The following is an 18,965-nucleotide window of genomic DNA, read 5'->3' as shown; positions in this document are numbered from 1 at the left end:
TTTTCTGCTATTCTCCTTTTGAGTCCCCAGAGCTTTTCTATGCAGCACGTCAGCAGCATCTGAGCAGTGAGCTGTCGTCAGCTCTGCGCACCAGAAACAAGAGAAAGTTCACTTTCTCATCTGTGACCTGAAACTTTACAATCAGGGTTATTTTTGTAATGCCGTATCGATCCCACTGCCTGCGAACAAAGAGCAGGGCTAGATGTAGAGGGCTCCTAGAGATTGCTGATGATTCATTGTCGCTCAAGGCTATTCTGTTTGGAAAAGAAAAGCTAAATAAATAAAAAATGCTGTCATGGCGGTTTGAATCTAGACCTTCAACTCGCTTTGTCACCCTGCTGTCTAAATAAAAATAGCTGAAGCAGAAACCCCGCGTGTCAGAGAATCTAACCTGTAATATACTGCGAGAAACTTTAACAGCACAGACACCACAACCTGTTCCAGACAAATATAAAGTAATAAAACACTAAATATTCTCCCAAAGTTCAGGTATGGTGTTGACTGCATCGAGCACTGCGGTTAGAAACCTGACTCAAGGTTGTGGATTGATCATAAATCAGAAAAGTCCTTTGTTGCATCTCCTCAGGTATTCTGACCCTTTCAGACAACACAGCCTCGTTGTTCTGGAGATTTCCTCCATCATTTTCCCGCTGGATTAAAATCCTGGCATTTTGCCGGCAGTCCGTCTTTATAGAGGACACAAAGTGCTTCACGATGATCAACTTTTCCTGATAGAAACTCTAAATGCTCATTGCTCAGTGGCCACATGCATCATCATCAACTATATCCCATTAAATGGAAACAGGGAATAAAATGGCTCAAATTGCACCGTCCACCTGTGCAGGTAACGAGCTGCCATCTGCGCCGCTCCTTCACCTGAAAAGCAGCCGGACGTCATTTTCTCTGGGAATATGCTGCTTTTCTTCACGTGGTCGACTTTAAACAGTGCCCTGCAAAAGTATTCAATACCTGCTCACGGGTTCTCATGCTGCTTTGTTAGCTTATTGAGATTTTAGGAGACAGACCATCGTGAAGCAGAAAGAAATAGAATAAAGTGGTATAAAGTTAAACCAAGTTTCTCTGCAGTTCTAGTTGTCCGTCTGGGGTTCATCTCAACTGTAGCAGCTATGAAAATCTGAAGACTGAATTTTTTTTCCCCCATTCTTATTTGCAGAGTAGCTCAAGCTGCAGCTTTTTGCAGGTTTTGCCCAGAGTTGTCCCGTATTTACCTCTATCTAACTTTCCATCTCTCTGTGATTTTTATGGTCTCACCTGACCAGAAAACCTTCTTCCTCATTTCTGTTGCGTCTCCTTCATGGCTTGTGCAAAATATCTTATGGCCTCCTTTCAAAAAATGCTTCCTTCTTGAGACCCTTTTCATAAAGGCTGGATTTGTGGAGTGCATCACTAATAGTTGCACCGTCAGCAGATTCTCCAACCTGAGCCGTAGAAACTCTGCTGCTCCTCCAGAGTTACTATGGTCCCTTTGGCTGCTGCTCTGATTAATGCTCTCCTTGCTCCTTATAAATGTTTTCAATACAGTACATTTAAAATATACCTTTATTATTGTAATATAATGAATGAATCAACCATTTTTGAAAAAAAGAAAAGGGAAAATAATACAAATGTAAAAAATATTTTAAGGAATAGAAAAAAAATATTGATTGGCCTGAAAATGAAAGAGCAATTATATAAATAGTCATCTGACAGTAAATTGCAGATAAAGGAAACAATAAATATTGATGGCAATTTTTGTATGGCAGTTCCAGTCATCCATATTGAACACCTGGGTGGGTTTTTATCAACAAGCTATTCCTGCGTTTCGCCTTAAGCAAAAGATAAAAGCAGATGCTCGGGTACCTTACAGTAGGAAATAACCCGAGCTATCGGATAAACACTGTGCTGGGAAAAGGTGGTAAAACATCCAAAAGGTCTGGATGTGTGTGAGAGACAGATAGAGTGTTTCATGCATGAGAATCTAAACCTGCAGATAACAACCTGCAGACCACTCCAGCCTGCTGCTCAGCTGATCCAAATCACACTGATTCACAGAGGCCGTGAAAGAAAGCAGAGCGGCACAGAAAAAGAAACCACATACATCAGCATGGCAGGCTTTTAACTCACAGCAACGCGTCATCTGGGAGATAATAGCTCTCTCAGGATGAACACCAGGAGCTTTCAAGGACATTTAGAGCCAGAGGCTCAGGATAGAGCAGGTCAGAGGGACCCAGCCTGGTTTTTAACTAATATGTTCCTCAGATTTTATTCTGACCTGCAGTCGCAACCGTATTTATTAATTTCCCAGGCCTTGCTTGGATAACGCACAAAGCTAATGAGCTTTGATCCACGTGAGATTTGAGTTGCCCCGTCAGATAAACGGTCTAATCTCCGTCAAACAGGTGCAAATAGCTAATGAGATGCTCATGCAAATGAAGGAGAAAAGAACGCAAACTTGCCTAATGTCATTTTAAGTGGACTCAATGCAGAGGATACAGAGAAAGTGGGAAAAAATTAGGAAGAGAGGAAACCTGTGAAACTAATCATTCCACAACCATTAATTGTTTATGCTGCTCCCAAATACTAAAGTGATGTGCACTCGCATTAGCTGGGAATGCTGCATATTATATTATGGTGTGTTATGTAAATAGGTTGGAGTTTTTTTTTCACTGTCATTTCCTTTGTTCAATAGTTACTCTGGTATTTACTCTTATCTTCTACTCTTGGTGTTTATTTAGAACCAACTTTAGATAATAGCGGTTTGCTCTTTTTTTCCCTTCTTCTCTTTTTTTTTCATTGCTAATAATTGTGTATAACTGTCCGTGTGTTTTTTTCCCACTATCACACCCGAATTTCTCCATTGCGGACAGTAAAGGAATTCTTCTTATTATTCTTAAGACGCCTGCCATGGTCCGCCAGAGACACGAGTATTTCTCTAAAGCATCCAGGAAAACTTTCACCAAGAGCTGAGAAGGTTGTTTTACTTTTATCTTGCAGAAGAACAATGGTTCAGAATGACCGAATTTTCCAGTCACATCACGCCCCGGTGCACGGCTCTGTGGAGAAATTGTTCCCACGAGAAGAAACTTCAATCATTTTAGTCGCAAGACCTCAAAGACCCCAGAAGGCTCCTGGCTGGTTTAAAGTTTAGCTTTGAAGGAATACGCCTCTGCATCATGTAAAACAAATGTTGTTCCAGCACTATAATAAATAAGAATATATGTATTATCCTCAGCCGCGGTACGCGTGAACCATGTGTAATAGGAGACCTTTAAAGGGCTTCCAGACAGATTTTAAACCGAGAGGATGCCGAGCTTTTGGCTGCCGTCCACAAAAACAGAAATAAATGACTGTGCAGAGAAGGAGTCGGAGTCATCCATAAAACATCAGCTGGCTGCCGCCCTGGACGGTCACGCTGTTGTAATGACAGAGTTTCACACCCCCAGTGGGGCACGGCTGAACAGGACGATTTCACGGACCTCTCAGAAGGAAATTGAACGCCGCAGAATGATGATTCAATTCTTTTTGGCAAGACATTTCAATTTAATCTGAAACTATTCAGAGTGGTATCTACTATGAGAGCGAGAGCAGGGGGGGGGGGGGGGGGACTCAAGAGGATGCGTCCCTACGGGAAAAGCAATATCTTACCCCAGGATAAAGGGAAATCATTCAGAATTGGGCTCTTCTTTTGTCCTTAAAAGATTAAGCCAGGTACTTTATACAAACCCTAAAAACAAATGCTAACTTACAGCACTGAGGAGTTACTTAAAGGTTAATCTGCCTAAATCTAGAGCGTACCCTCCAGGAATGGCATGGATCTTCACAGGGTTGTATGATTAGGCGAGTAAAAAGTCAAATTATGCGGCCTAACCCTTGGATTTCATCCCAGTCAACGCCCGAGAAAGTATCTTTCAAGTTCCGGGAAGTAACCTGTAAGTCTACTGTTAAATCACTGCTGCACTTTATCCGGAAATCAATTGGAATTTATCCTGTAAATTACTGCAATTTATTACTGCATTTTAATCCTGTACTGTAAATTCACAGCAACGTATCCTGTAGAGTTACTGCAATTTATTTGAGCTGTATGAAAACAAAATTTCGTTCTGTATCCACTCTGCGCATACAAAATGACAATAAAGAAAGTCTAAGTCTAAGTCTCAAAGACATTTGGTTTGGTCAAGTTCTTACAAAGTACCATGAGAACCCCCAGGGAAGCACCCTCAAAGCTTTAGCATTATTACTAAGGAGTAAACTATCAAGAAAGTAACTTGTAGCTTCTAGGTAAGTGCCATGTTTATTCCAAGTCCATTATTCTAACTTCTAGAAAACTACTCTGTAAGTTCTAGGTACGTATCTGAGAACCTCTGGGAAACAAAACAACCCTTTACCTTTGTGGAAAGAAGTTAAGTTCTAGATAAATACTTTGGAACTTCATAGAAAAAAAATCCTTCTAGGAAAGTTTTAGGCAAGCGAATAAGAACCCTCTAACTTCTACTTCAAGTAGGTATCTCAGAACACTTTACCTTTGTGGAAAGTACTCTAAGCTCTCCATAAGTAGTTTAAAGCCCCACGCCCCACCTGTACAAAGAGTTTAAAGCCCCACGCTTCAGGTAGGAGATACGCCCTACCAAGGTGTCGGACCAACAGACTGAAAAACTCTTTTGACCCTACAGTCACTGGCTTTTTAAATCAGGACCTGAGATAAGGTCGCTAACTAATTGCTGCACTTTATCTTTAATTTTAACTTCAACCTCAGTTTTTACCTCAAGTCTTAGCTCCAGTCGTTTATTTTTTTGCAAATGTGTGTTTTAGATTGATCTCCTTTAACTCTTTTAAGTCGCTTGTAATCCTTCTGTTGCTGTGTATTGTCTGTATTGTTTGTGTGATTATGTGACAGCTACTTTTATTACTTGCTGCAAATGAATTGCCCTTGGGGGACCTAATAAAGTCTAAAGTCTAAAGTCTAGAACTTCTACCAAACAACGTCAGGGAAAGCACTCTGTAAGTTTCAGGAAAGTACCTCAGGACTTCCAGGAAAGTAAACTAACTTGTAGGATATTCTGTAGGTGTTGGGAAAGAGTGCAAAAGGTTCCAGGAAGTAAACCAAGTCCTAGAGGAGTACCAGAAAGTACCCTGTAAATTCAGTCTGCATCATATTTAACAGCAGAGATGGATAGTCATTGACGTCTGAGACATCGTTTTTTCAGTCGGTATGATCCATCTGTGGCGCCAACAGGTGAGGGACGGGAACGTTGGTGGGGGGTATTTCTGGGGCAGTAGCTTTTAGGCTAAGCAAATTTTGTATTGTTACTTTATTCAATCAATCTATAACTGGAAAAAACCCAACACCTGGTCCAATAGAAACAGCTTTACCCACCAGCAGAGGAACTTCTTCCCAGGTCATTTTATTGCCTTCTGCTGGGTCTAACTTTTGACTCTTGCTGTTTATTCTTTGTACAATTACAACTGGAATCTTTAAGGCTTACATAAAACGTTGATGCATTTTCTGCAACGCTTTTTTTTCAAATGCACTGCGTTATCCTGGATTTGTTTCTTTAAAAGGAAGAAAACGGCTCTTCCAGAGGCTATAGAAACTTTGAGCTGCAACTTGTGGAAAGATCAAGCAGATAATATGTTTCAGACAGACGAAAGAGAAACGGTCAGCAGGAGGTTGAGCTTCACCTACTCAGCCTCCATCATCTCCTTGACAACAGAGCTGAAGTACCCCCCCCCCCCCTTATAAAGTTGGACGTTTGATCAGAAAAGAAACCGTTTATTTCCCCTCAATGTCTGTTGGGAGACCGATGAGCCCCGGGGTCTTTATGAGGCTCAAAGACTTTTCCGTGACAGAAATTGAAAGCCTGGGGTCCTGCTTTCTATTCTGCAGGGCTTCCTCTCAGGCTCCATCCACAGGAAGTCCATCCATCAGGGGATCATTGTGGCCCGATTAACCTCCTGCGCCAAAGCGGCGTAATCCGATTTTCCTGGAGCACTCCGTACCCGGCAGAACCTGGACGCCGCTGTGGGACGATGGGTCAGAAGGTGCCACAATCATGAAAACTAAATATTCACGCGCTTAATGACACCCTGGAGGGTTTTATTAGGGATCAATGAGAGGGACTAGCATTTACATCCAGATTTAGGAATCCTCTCTCATCTTATGCAACCTTTTCTGTTTGTATACACTCTAAAACAACCTCTCCATCTGGATGCTCTGAGCGTAAATCCATAAAAGACAGCTTGGCATTATGGCAGGTCCACACAGGCAGACTTTAATTAGGTTCTGAATATCAGAGACTCCCACGAGATCTGGGCAAACATCTCAAATGTTTAACAAACAAGCTGTGGTTTCGACCATGTGTGGCCGGAAGACTTCATTAAATTTATACATTTTAGGGCCATTATTTATCTCTCGGCAGACTCCTTTTATTGATCAAGACATGGGTTCAGTGCAGGATACAGTGTGGCTCCAGCTGGTTTTGCCCTTTCGGCCCGGTTCTGCTAGAATTCCTGCGATGACAGTCGGGTCTTAATAAAGATGAAGAGACACACAGGACAAACAGCCACGCACACACTCATATTCAAGGAGAATCTGGAGAGACCAATTAACCTACCGTATTTTCCGGACTATAAGTCGCAGTTTTTTTTCATAGTTTGGCCAGGGGTGCGACTTATACTCCGGAGCGACTTATGTGTGAAATTATTACACATTTTTACCGGTATATCATTACACCTGTTATTTTCCCACCAAACCGCCAGAGGGCGCTCTAGGCCTGTGTTGAATCAGACGTAAGCAACGTAAAAGCGGAAATGCCGCATCTTCTACCTCCGGAGTTAACGGAGTTATTTGAAAGTGACACCGAGGATGAAGATTTCACTAGAGTTTAGTTATTTGGAGTGACACGGGCGCTTTGGTTAACTTCTTTGCATGTTATTTATGCTATAGTTATCTGAATAGCTTTTAATATGTTATGTTAACATACCAGGCACGTTCTCAGTTTACATGTAGCGTAAGCTAACCGTACAATTATTCAGCCTGTTGTTGCCTCCCGTTCTATTTTTATTTAAAATTGCCTTTCAAGATGACATGTCTGTTCTTGATGTTGTATATTATCAAATAAATTTACCCCAAAAATGCGACTTATACTCCAGTGCGACTTATATATGTTTTTTCCTTCTATATCATGCATTTTATGGCTGGTGCGACTTGTACTCCGGAGCGACTTATAGTTTGGATAATACGGTAATTTGGACCGTTGGAGGAAGTCAGAGTACCTGGAGAAAACCCATGCATGCACAGGGAGGCCATGCAGAAAGACCCCAGGCCGGGTTTCTAACCCAGGACCTTCTTTTCTTGCAGCAAGAAGGTCCTGGGTTTGAATCCCAGCGATCTTTAGTTGCTGGGATTTATATTTTACTGCAGTTTAAGATCAACTGCCTGAAACTTCCTTCCTGTTGCTGTCAGCCTTTTTTTTTTTTTAGGATGATCTGGAAATGGTTTCTAATATATTTATTTGTCGTGGATCGGAGATGGTTAATTATCAGAGGGCCTTTGTTTTGGACCCTGCCATCTTTTTTAGAAAAAGTTGGTTCAAGGATCAACTCACAAGGTTCTCTGTCCTGTTGCTAGTTTCCCCCGCTGAGGGTGTAGGCATCTGTAAAATATTATGACTGTGTGTGTGTGTGTGTGTGTGTGTGTGTGTGTGTGTGTGTGTGTGTGTGTGTGTGTGTGTGTGTGTGTGTTGTGGTTCTGGTCCATATATCCTGCAGTCATTGAATGAGAGGTGGGTGCACCCTGGACAGGATGCTAGTCCATCACAGAGTCAAAGAACAAACATCCATGCACACACACTCCAGCCTAAGGCCAATTAAGAGACCAATTAACCAATCAACAGTCATGGTTTTTGGACTGTGTGCAATAACTTGTGTTCTGCCCACTGTTTAGTTTTCTCTGTTTTGAGTTATTTTCCCGTTTAGTCCAGTTATTGTTTACATTCTGTCTCTGGCCTGCTCCTGAGTTCATGTTTGGGTCTCGGCACTGATGCCTGGTCTGATCACTTACTCCGCACACCTTCCTAACTCCACCTCTCCTGCTATCACCTCTCTCCGGTTTCACCTGCTCCCACCTCCACATAAGCTGCGTTCAGACCAGACATCATTGCCAGACCGTCTTGTTGAGTTTACGGGTGAGTCTTCTCCAGCAAATATTCTGTTTCTGTTTTTGCTTATGGAGTTTGACCCTGTTCCCTCCAGTGATCTGAACAATCCTGTTCTGCCGATTACCTGCTTTTTCCTGCCCTGTTGGACTGTTTGTTTTTCTGCCGTCTTTTTGGTGCGACCGTCATGTTCGCTTTTTGTTGCCGATTTTGATTTTTGTCAATAAAAAGCCTGTATTGAACCTCTGCTGGTCTGGTTGAATTCTGGGTCTCCTGCCTCTGATCGTTACACTGTGGGCGGATGTTGGAGTACCCAGACTTTCATTTCAATTACAAACTCCATGCAGACAGACCCTAGGCTGGGGATTTGAACCCAAGACCTTCTTGCTGCTCTAACCATGAGTACATTTAGGAAGCCAGAGCGCCTGGAGACATTATTACAGTATATATGTACAAAAAAATTACTTACAACTTTAAAAGGTCTTTAAATTAACCAACAACACCAGTGATTAGAGCCATTAACGCCACAGAGATCGTCTCTCTTCCTGCTTTTGTTTTCCTTTCCATAGTTTACGGCGTGATAATCAGGCAACAGGCAGGAGGCAGGGACGGTGACCAGACTGGGATCTTATCCAAAAGCCGTGGACACAAACCGAGGACATTCCTTCGGCCTTCCATCATCCTGCCCGTCCTGCATGGCTGGAAGGTGTGACAGACTGCAGAATCAGGACATTTTACAGTAAATTAATACTGCCATGTGTGAGTGAGTGCGCGAGTGGGATGTTATTGATTTACAGAGGGGGAAAAAGCAGCAGAGGAGTTTAGCCTGAAGCGCTCCATCTGCACACAACCAGACAAACAGAGCTGCCCTCCAAAATCAAACTGTTTTGACTGCGTGAGCAGAAAAAACAAGAGGAAAAAGTTTCTCTGCAACAAGGAAAACAAGTTTAAACAGCCAACAGTGAAGTGGGATGTTGTCCTGGTGGAATCAGAAGCCTAAAATAAAAAATAAAAATCAGTCCTGCTTCGTTTTGTGCCTTCAGCTCGCTTAGTAACGAGGACGATGCAGGAATATTCATCTTCCCAAGCATCCCCTCTACCTGCAGCAAGCCCCACCGTTTGGTCGCAGGGATCGACGCCTGCTGCAAGATAATGGCGTCCTTGTGATGAAACACTCACCAGAAGCAATGACAGCTGCCATTGTAATGACTCGGCCGGTGCTTTTTTTTCCTTTTCTTGTTTTAGCAGTGAGGCCACAGGGATCTGTCAGCGCCTCCAGGAAACTATTTCCAGGGATAAAGTCAGCAGAGCATGTTGTGAGGACATGTCGGATGGTAGCAGAGTGATGACTGCTCAAGTTGATGCAATTAAAAGGCGTCCAGAGGAACGCACCTCGTGTCAAGATGTTTGAAACGCAGCTGACGGCTTTAACTGAAGCCGTTATATTATAAATGACCAGCATCTAAAAAAGATGATCTTTGTCAAACAAAATATCCAATCCTTTAAAAATCACAATTAACACTTCATACTGACAAAAAAATGTGATACATGTGTTATTTTCATGGTTTAAACTGGACATCACTAAGGGCCAAAACATTTTTGATTGTAAATTAAACTTATCTTGAGGGATTTATTTTTTAGGAATTTGTGTCTGCAGGAGGAAAAAAGCTGCATTAAGGATTTGTTTGTGTGCAAATTATGAACATCTGCTGATAAAAACAGAAGGTTTGCTGCGTGGGATTGGACAGAGACCAACGACACCAATCAGAGGGAAGAGTTTGCTGCATATAGAGTCTGTCACATTGCATCTTGCAGGACGGAGATGAATAGGTCTCAGATGTTTTGTTAAACAGTGACAAAGGGAGTGCTGTCAGGGTTTTACCCTTATTTGGCAACCCTGATCCTGCAGCGTCGCCTGTGTCTCTGGTTGTTTTAGATCATTTAGAGCCTGCCACTATCTCTCAGATGTCTGAAACACCTCAGGCCTTTCATCCCGACCAGGTGACAGTATTCCCTCCAGACTACTGAAGGAGGTCTTTAGGGCTGTAGGTCCCTGGGTAGTAAGTTTTGGTGACGCTAAAGGCTCCATTTTAGGCCCTACTTTATTTTCTCTCTACTCGTTTAAACTGGGGTACGATTGTGCATTGACAATAAAGATTCTTAATCTTAAAAGTTAAAGAAAATATAAAAAGTAATTTTTAAGGAAGCGTCTGTGATTTTTCCGGAAGTTTTTTTTTTTTTTTTTTAATAACTGCGCATGTTCAAGATCGTCTTACCTGCGCTTCCGCTCTACAGGGAGATCGCGTGAAAAAAATCTCCCAAGTCCACTCTGGTCTTATTTCTTTCTACTGAGGCCTTCCTCTTCTTCTCATAAACATGAACGCAGTTTGCTTCTTGCGACTCTCAGTCATGTTCAAAGTCTATGATGAGAGCAGCGGAGCTACAATGAAGGGCTAACACCGAAGCTAACCGCTAAGCTAACCGCTAAGCTAACTGGATACATAAATACTAGAAGTGTGTGTGCGCTGCCAGGAAGCGGAAATTAACAAGGAAAGAGCATGAACACTGGCGTTACATGAGCGCCTCAGCATGCTTGGCATGTGGAACAACCAATAAATAAGGTGATAAACCCAGAACCAGACAGACAGAGGGGGGTGAGAACAGGAACAAAACTCTGACCAATCCCTGCCCTTTGGACCGATTGGCAGGGATTGGTCAGTTTTTAAAGGCCTGCAGCTCCCACAGAGATCTAACCTCCCTTTTCTGAATACATAATGTATTTAGTACTTTCAGGATGGAAGGACCAGTTCACCCAGTATAACAACAAGTATTTCTGAACAGGATTACCAACTATAGCTTTAAAACTTTGTGTTTGACCTAGAACTGTCAATTGTAAGAAGAGTTTAACTTGTCTGTAAAAAACCTCCAACTGTGTCAAGCATCTGCACCTCTGGGCTAAATCATTCTTAAACTGTAATTGGGGGCCACACAAAATCATTCAAGGGGCCACAAATGGCCCTCAGCTCCACTTTGAACACTCCTGGCTTATGATCACTGGAAGACCCGAGTTTTATCTTCCTGGCTCATGAAGATTACATTTTTTTTATATAATGTTTTTTCTTCATAAAGCCATGAATTTTTGAAATAACCAACCCCTCCTGCAGTCGCCGACCCCCACTGTGTAATGCTGCCACCCCTATGCTTCACATTTGGAACGATTTACCCCTTTTTCCTTCAAATGCAACAACGTTCACAACGGCTAACAGCCCAAAGCTTAGAGCATTCAGACTAAAGGATACATCGCTAAAAATAAATGTTCCTGAGTGCAGCATTTTATGTTCATTCCATTTCAGCACAGGACTTGTTTCGCTGTGGACAATGACTCTCTCCTAGCAGCTTACCCCAGAATCTCATAAGGTTATTTTCTTTTAGTTTGGTGTTAATTTGCCTCCAACCCAGAACTGGTTTCTATCCTGAACTAATTGATCGCTGGACCTTCCCACGGTCGTTATAACTGCATAATTATTTGAACGGATGAATCTAATCTTTGTGGATGTAAATCCCGACAGTTAATGAAATTCTCCGCCCCATTATTCTGGCATTTAGCAAATATAAATAATTTTGGTAATTCCAACCGACTTAAAAACAAAAAAGAAATCTGTAAAAATTCAGTTTGATTGTTTTGTCAATCAGTGAGAAAAAAGGTTTATTCTCCCTTCGTCACGATTTCTGAGGACAATGGTGGACCCAAGTGCAGACGAAAGCTTGGGAGCCGCGCGATGAAATTATATTTTAGTTTTTAATGAATGAAACCAATGTCTTAAAGAGTTGACAAGGCGGGAAGCAAATGTGAGGTGAGATAATGGTGGTTCCGACAAATGAGAATGAAGACCAGGAGGTGTAAATGTGGATGGGGGGGGGGGGGGGGGGGTAGAGAAGAACAGTGGAGAGCAAGCGGAGAGAAGATAATTACGGGAGCCAGGTGAAAGCAATGAAGGTAGATGTGTGAGGGAGAGTAATAGACAGAGCAGAAAGAGGGGAACACTGTAAGAATTCAAACAGACAATAATACCAAAATGATGCAGAAAGAACAAACAGAATTAAACTAAATCACAAGATAAAGAAGAAGCAAAGGCTAAAGAATAAACAACTAAAGACAGCACAATCCCAGGGGGATGAAGAACAAGTCCAAAAGCACAACTCCTCGGTATCGTGACACATTTTCTATCAGGGTGACAGGAGCAAGGAGCTCGTCCTGTACCTGCAGGTTGCCGGTTCGAACCCCCGCTCCATCCGTCTCAATCTTATCTCTTTGGGCAAGACATTTCGGCCACTTTGCCTGCTGCTGCTGGTGGTACAATGTAGCTCACAGTCAGCAGGTTAATGACTGAATGTAGTGCAAAGACCTAAGGACATTTATACAGTTGATGCAGATATTTGCTTTTAACCGCACGTGTATGACAGAGGGCAACTGATACATCAGCCGGCTGATATTTTTGGACGATATTTGCAATTTTTGTGTGTTTGTAGATCCATTAGCGCACTCAGCAGCCATGCCACGAGATCACATGAAGCGTAAACATTGCCACTCCATCCATGGTAATGTAAGACTGGATGCCAACAACAGTGAGGGTACATTTTCAGCTTTTGACATAGTTTTAACGGCCTAATTTAGCTATATCTGGCTTTTGAAAGTCTGTCCCTGTCTCACTGTGAGCAGGAGACAGAGGTGTGTGTCTCTTTCTGTGTCTAAAAACCCACGTCTGATCTCCAGCTAGCTACCATGGAGACTATGGGTACAGCATTTAACTTTACATTAAATAACATCTATACACTAATCAGTGTTTTTTTCTCCTCCTTCTCCCCATTGAACTAAAGAAGCTGTATTTTTTGCTGTAACAAAACAAAGAGCTACCATAGGATGCAAGTTTTTGTGGTGGACCTTTTACTGAACTGAAGCTAAAGCTAATATTAGCTGGTTTAAATCCATGTTTTGAGACTTGTGTAGCATTTGTTATCATTTTTATCATGGAAATGGCAGGCAGAAAAAAACAATATCCGCCTCAAGAATCTGCCCCCCCCCCCCCCCCAAAAAAAAAAATTTTTAAAAAATCGGCAGCACATATGGGGTATCGGTTTAACTGATATCAGAATAATCGGTATAGGTATCAGACTTAAAAACCGTGTATCGGTTGATCTCTAGTGCATGATGGTCTGCCGCTGGACTTGTCTTGGTCTGCTTAAAGGAGCAATAAGTGAAATTTCACCACTAGGATGCCTGTTGACCCTTGCCCCTTATATCCGCTTCCTATGTGCATATTTGTAAAGGATAAATGCAGAGCAATATTCAGAAGAACATTTCCAGTGAAGAAGTAAGTAACTCTTTTTAATGTTGTTAGCAAGCGAACGTTTCTATCCCCTGGGCATGCTCTCCGCCATTTTGCTCCTACTTGCTCTGAAGGTGGCGTTTTATGGGCAGGGAGGGGCTAAGCCCTGAGCGGCAGCTGTTCACATGCACGTACGCACGGCTGGCCCGGCTTTGTAAACTGGAGACTTTAGAACAACACAGACACGGCATGTGACGTCCTGCCATAGTCCATCTAAAAAGACACCTTTAGTTCTTTACATCACTTTTTGTTAGTTCTTTCTACGTAAAATAATGAAATATCGCTCATTGCTCCTTTAAAGAGCGCCGAGCATACTTAAAGTGGTTGTGGAGGACAGGAAACGTAGTGGTGTGCTGTTCTCTCACACTGCGAAAAAGGTAACAGAAATAATTAAATGGTTTTCATTATTTAGAAAAAAAAAGCTTGGAAAAATCATGTCTTTTGTAGGGCAGGACGATATATAAAAAAAGCGTATCGATAAAATAGAAATCATGTTGCTCGATATTGATTATCAACATATATTTTAAGTGCAGCCCTGGCCATTTTATGGCGTTTCTTATCAACCGATTTTTAGATAAAGACCAAAAAACACTGAATTCAAACTCAACCACCTTTTTACAAAAACTGTTTTTAAAAAAAGAATGTGTGCTCTCTGAACTCATTGAAGGGGGCGGAGCTTGGTTCCTGGGTCTGCGTTATGATTGGTTGGGAGGATGTAATGACTGATTTTAACCTACATGGCTAGAACGCAAAAGGAAGAAAAACTAAATCGTTATTGAAATATTGTTCAGCCCTATTTTGTTGTGTCGGCATGTTGTGTGCAATTATGTGCATTCTGAGCCGGTGTCTGTCTCAACAAAAATGTCATTATGGTAACACTTAATGACAAGATTCTTGACACTTGATTCTCCTCCAAAGCAATGCTGCAACTGGTGGTGGAGAAAAGCCCTAAATTCAGAGGGATATTTTGCAGATTGTGAGAAAACGATATCTGTGGTTGTGGCAATATTATATGAACACCGAAGCAGCAGGGAAACGCTGCAGCTATTCCGAGTAATAAGAGCACAGCAGCAACATGCTTGCCTTCACACTGAAACCAGGCTTTTCAAATATTCTGTGACCCAGCGACATTCGAATGGTAATGGAAAGGCTCAAATCCACCGGGGAGTGGCAGCCTGAAAATAGATAGTTTTGTTTTTCCTCTCTGTTCCTGTAAAGGTTGTTTTTGTACTTGTTTAAAAGGAGCGGGCGGGGGGGGGGGGGGGGGGGGGGGGGAATGGCATGTGTTTAAAACACATACTGTGTGTTTTTTTCCCCTTTTTTTTAGTTTCCAGGAGCCAAAGAGAGGAATTCAAATTCAAATCAAGCAAAAGAGTGGTTTTAACTGGATTCTGTGTTGTATTTTACTAAAATGTCATAATGTCAGTGTTTGCTGGGAGAAAGAATGTCAGTTTTGGGACTCTAATGCATTTTAAGTAGTATCTGAATCAAAGTGCATGGAGATATTTAGCTGAGCTCTGTCATCTATTGGGATTATTTTTGTTGCATTTTGTCTTTGCAACTAGAAAATATTGATTCAGTTTTTGTGACGTTGCAGAAGAAACACATAAAAAAACTAATAAATGCATTCCCTCAGTTTTACTGAAGGTTAAATGCTAAGGTTTTTGGAAGCATGCATCTGTTCCTTCTCACCTTGTGAACGAGCCGGACCTGCAGCAGGACGTTCCTGTAGCTGTGCCCGTCGTTCAGCTGCAGCACCACGCTGTCCTCCTCCGCCGCCGAGCCGTCGTGGACATACTGGATCTGCTCCCTCCACAGTTCCTCCAGCTTGAATCTGCCCAGCGCACGGCCTCCATGGAGGCGGGTCAGACGGCCGTGGCGCGGCGCTTCCAGGACCATGACCAGGACGTCAGCGGGGTTGTCGGGGTCGTCGACGTGCAGCACCGACTTGGTGATGGGGGCCAGGCTGCCACGGCCCTCTAAGGTCAATGGAGCAAGGGTCAGCACTCTTGGCGGCTGGAAATACAAATGAATGAGCTGTTAGGCAACTGCAGACCTTCAACCACTCTGTTTTAAGATATAAAAAGTGTTTCAGCGTTTGGACCACGTCTTAAAGCCATAAACGGCTGCTGAGAACGTATGAAAAACTGTCAGAAGTTGTTTTTTTTCTCCTGGATGATAGCAGCATGGTGCTGCAGCCACCCGCTGCAGAGAGAAACGGCAGCATTGAAGGCAAGAGGGATGTTAAACAAGGCGCTTCGTTAAGCTGCACTCAGCAGCGCCCGACGCCTCGTTACAGCCGGCGAAAAGCCTCGCAACAGGAGGCCTCCACAGCTGTGTTGCTCTTCTGCTGCGTTTTTACCTTCATGCTTCTAATTATCGCATAAAGATCAATAGCAGGTGGCTATTTCTGAGGAAAATCTGACCTTTGTGCCGCACTTCTTTTCTCTGAAGGCAATATTTAACTAGTACAAGAATGTTTTTATGCATTTCAAAGTCAGATCGGCTTTTTTTTTTACTGTCAGAATCAAACACGACATTCAACTGAAGTGCCTCTTGTAAGAACTTGTTTTGGTTTTGACAGTAAAGTGTTTGCTATCGTGCATAAAATATTCTTAAAGGGGAAAAAAGAAAGAGAAAAGTCTCATAAAATCTCATTGTGAAAGAATGCATTTGTTAGAAATGTTATTTTTAAAAGCTTAACGAAGCGAATGGAGTGAGCGGAAAAATTCAGATTTGCTTGCAGGGCAGAGTGAATGTGCGAAGCTGCGGCTGGAGATGTGAGCGTTTTCTTTTTCCTGAGAAAGCACAAGCAGCTGTCAGGTGGGGAGCTCCGAGCTGCTCAGCGGGATGCAGAGCATGCCGACGCTCTCCTTGGCTGCCGGACGGGCTCCGGCTTTTTCCTACCAAAGCAGTTAGAGTCGAAGAAGATGCATTAAAACGGGTCGGTGCCAAACAGGAGCAGGAGCTGCCCGGAACATCTTTAATACACTGCAAAAAAAAGGAACTAAAAGCAAGCAAATTTTCTTGAAATGAGTCTATTTGCCCTTGATTTGAACAAATAAATTAGATTATCTGCCAGTGTAATAAGACTTTTGCAATTAAAATAGGACTACTCATCTCCATCATCTTATTTCAAGTGCAGTTTATCTAATTATCTTATTTTAGGGATCAAAATACTCATTCCATTGGCAGATAATCTTATTTGCCTGCTGAAATTAAGGACAAATACATTCATTTCAAGAAGATTTTACTTACTTTTAGCTCTTTTTTGCAGTGTATGACCCAGACCCAGTTAGTTTGAGCTCTGAGTTAAAAAGGTTCATTTTGGCCTCTTAAAACCACAAGAATTTAAATGTAAGACCTAAATGAAAACCAATTTTACTTGCTTAATAACTTAAGCAAGCTAAATATTTGCAGGTCTGCCGTGTGACTGAAGTGTTTTTAGACTTAAACTACTGAAGTTCACAACTTTCCCACAGTACAGCCCACACTACATAACAGTTTGAAGATGCTGAAATACTTGCTTTTAAGCTCAAAATTGAAAAAAATATAAACTTCCCCATGATAAAGAAGAATACTTGCTTAAGGAACCAGTTTTCAGCCAGTTTTATGACCAAAACTTAATCATCGTGTTGTGAGTCAGGCTGAATTTCTGCTCATAAATTTCTTTGAGCAGTACTTGTGGATTTCCTGCATCATTGCTCAGGGAGGCACTAATCAGGCTTTTCATGGGCAATAACAATTTCAGTTTTTTTAAGGTCTAGGTTAACTCATTCCGATATTACCGCCTATTTAAACATGTATTAACACACAAAGGGGAAAATGTACTGCAGATTTGATAAGAGGAACATGTTTTCATTACAACACAAAAGTATAGAAATTACAAAATCAGCCTGATTTATGCATTAAAGCCCGAGTCTCTGACCTTTCTGCTTTTGTACACTGGAAAAAGGGACCTAAAAATACAATTTTCTTGAAATGATTTGAGCAGATAAATAATACTTTTTGCTAATGGAACGAATATCTTCACCTCTAAAACTCATCTACCTCATCTTATTTCAAGTCCAGAATATCTTATCTTATTTTTGAGGTAAAGATACTCTACACTGCAAAAACGGAACTAAAAATAAGTCAAATTTTCTTGAAATTAGTGTATTTGTCCTTGATTTGAGCAGGTAAATAAGATTATCTGCCAATGGAATGAGTATTTCGACCCTTAAAATAAGATATTTAGATATTCTGCCCTCTAAATAAGACTATGGAGTTGAGTTGTTCCTATTTTAAGTGCAACAATCTCATTCCATTGGCAAATAGTCTCATTTACCTGCTTAAATGAAGGACAAATACACTCATTTCAAGAAAATTTGACTTATTTTTAGTTCCGTTTTTGCAGTGTACCTCAAAGATGGTCTTACCTGCTCAAAAAATACACTGATTTCTAGACAATTTAAATGATTAATTTCCATTTTGGCTGCACAGTGTCGCAGTGGGTAGCACTGTTGCCTTGCAGCAAGAAGGTCCTGGGTTCAAATCCAACTCTGGGTCTTTCTGCATGGAGTTTGCATGTTCTCCCTGTGCATGCGTGGGTTCTCTCCGGGTACTCCGGCTTCCTCCCACAGTCCAAAAACACGACTGTTAGGTTAAACTGGCCTTAGGTGTGGGTGTGCATGAATGGTTGTTTGTCCTGTTTGTCTCTGTGTTGACCTGCGACAGACTAGCATCGTGCACCCCGCCTCTCGCCCGTTGACAGCTGGAGATGGGCACCAGCACCCCTCACAACCATAGCAGGTATAAACGTGTCGGAAAATGGATGGGTGGACAGAGTTTCAATTTTTGCACTGTATTCACACTGCAAAAAGGGAACTAGAAGTAAGTAAAAATTTCTTGAAATTAGTATATTTTTCCTTGGTTTGAGCTGGTATATAAGACTATTTGCCAATGGAATAAGATATTTGTACTTAAAATAAGAACAATTCATCTCCATCATCTTATTTCAAGTGCAGGGTATCTAATTATCTTATTTTAGGGGTAAAATATACTCATCCCACTGGCAAATAGTCTTATTTACATGCTCAAATCAAGGAAAAATATACTAATTTTAAGAACATTTTACTTACTTTTAGTTCCCTTTTTGCAGTGCAGGGGTCGCCAGCAGAGCATTGCAACATAAACACAGACCGGGATTCACACCCGGGTCTGCTCCACCACAGACTTTTTGACCTTTCTGCATTTTCAGTCTGAGCTTTGAATGAATGGACGCCTCAGAACTGTCCGGTTCCCATAATGGGCCCAATTCAGGGGACGCTAACGCCTAAATTCCTCAGTCAGAGCAACATATCATGGAGCGAAGGAATAAAAATGTACACAAAAGAAGCAATGGATGGGTAAGTGCAAAAAAATTCAAGAAGTTGTGTACCTAAAG

At 41.9% G+C, this 18,965-nt stretch overlaps 1 protein-coding gene across 1 annotated transcript in view; it reads right to left on the bottom strand.

Annotated features, from left to right (window-relative positions):
* fras1 (Fraser extracellular matrix complex subunit 1) overlaps positions 1–18,965 on the bottom strand; it is a gene marked incomplete in the record, with an annotated part of 388,110 nt that overhangs the window by 105,309 nt on the left and 263,836 nt on the right.

The sequence above is a fragment of the Fundulus heteroclitus genome, chromosome 12, assembly GCF_011125445.2.
Source record: "Fundulus heteroclitus isolate FHET01 chromosome 12, MU-UCD_Fhet_4.1, whole genome shotgun sequence".
Taxonomy (NCBI): domain Eukaryota; kingdom Metazoa; phylum Chordata; class Actinopteri; order Cyprinodontiformes; family Fundulidae; genus Fundulus; species Fundulus heteroclitus.
This window is presented reverse-complemented; position numbering and strand designations above follow the sequence as displayed.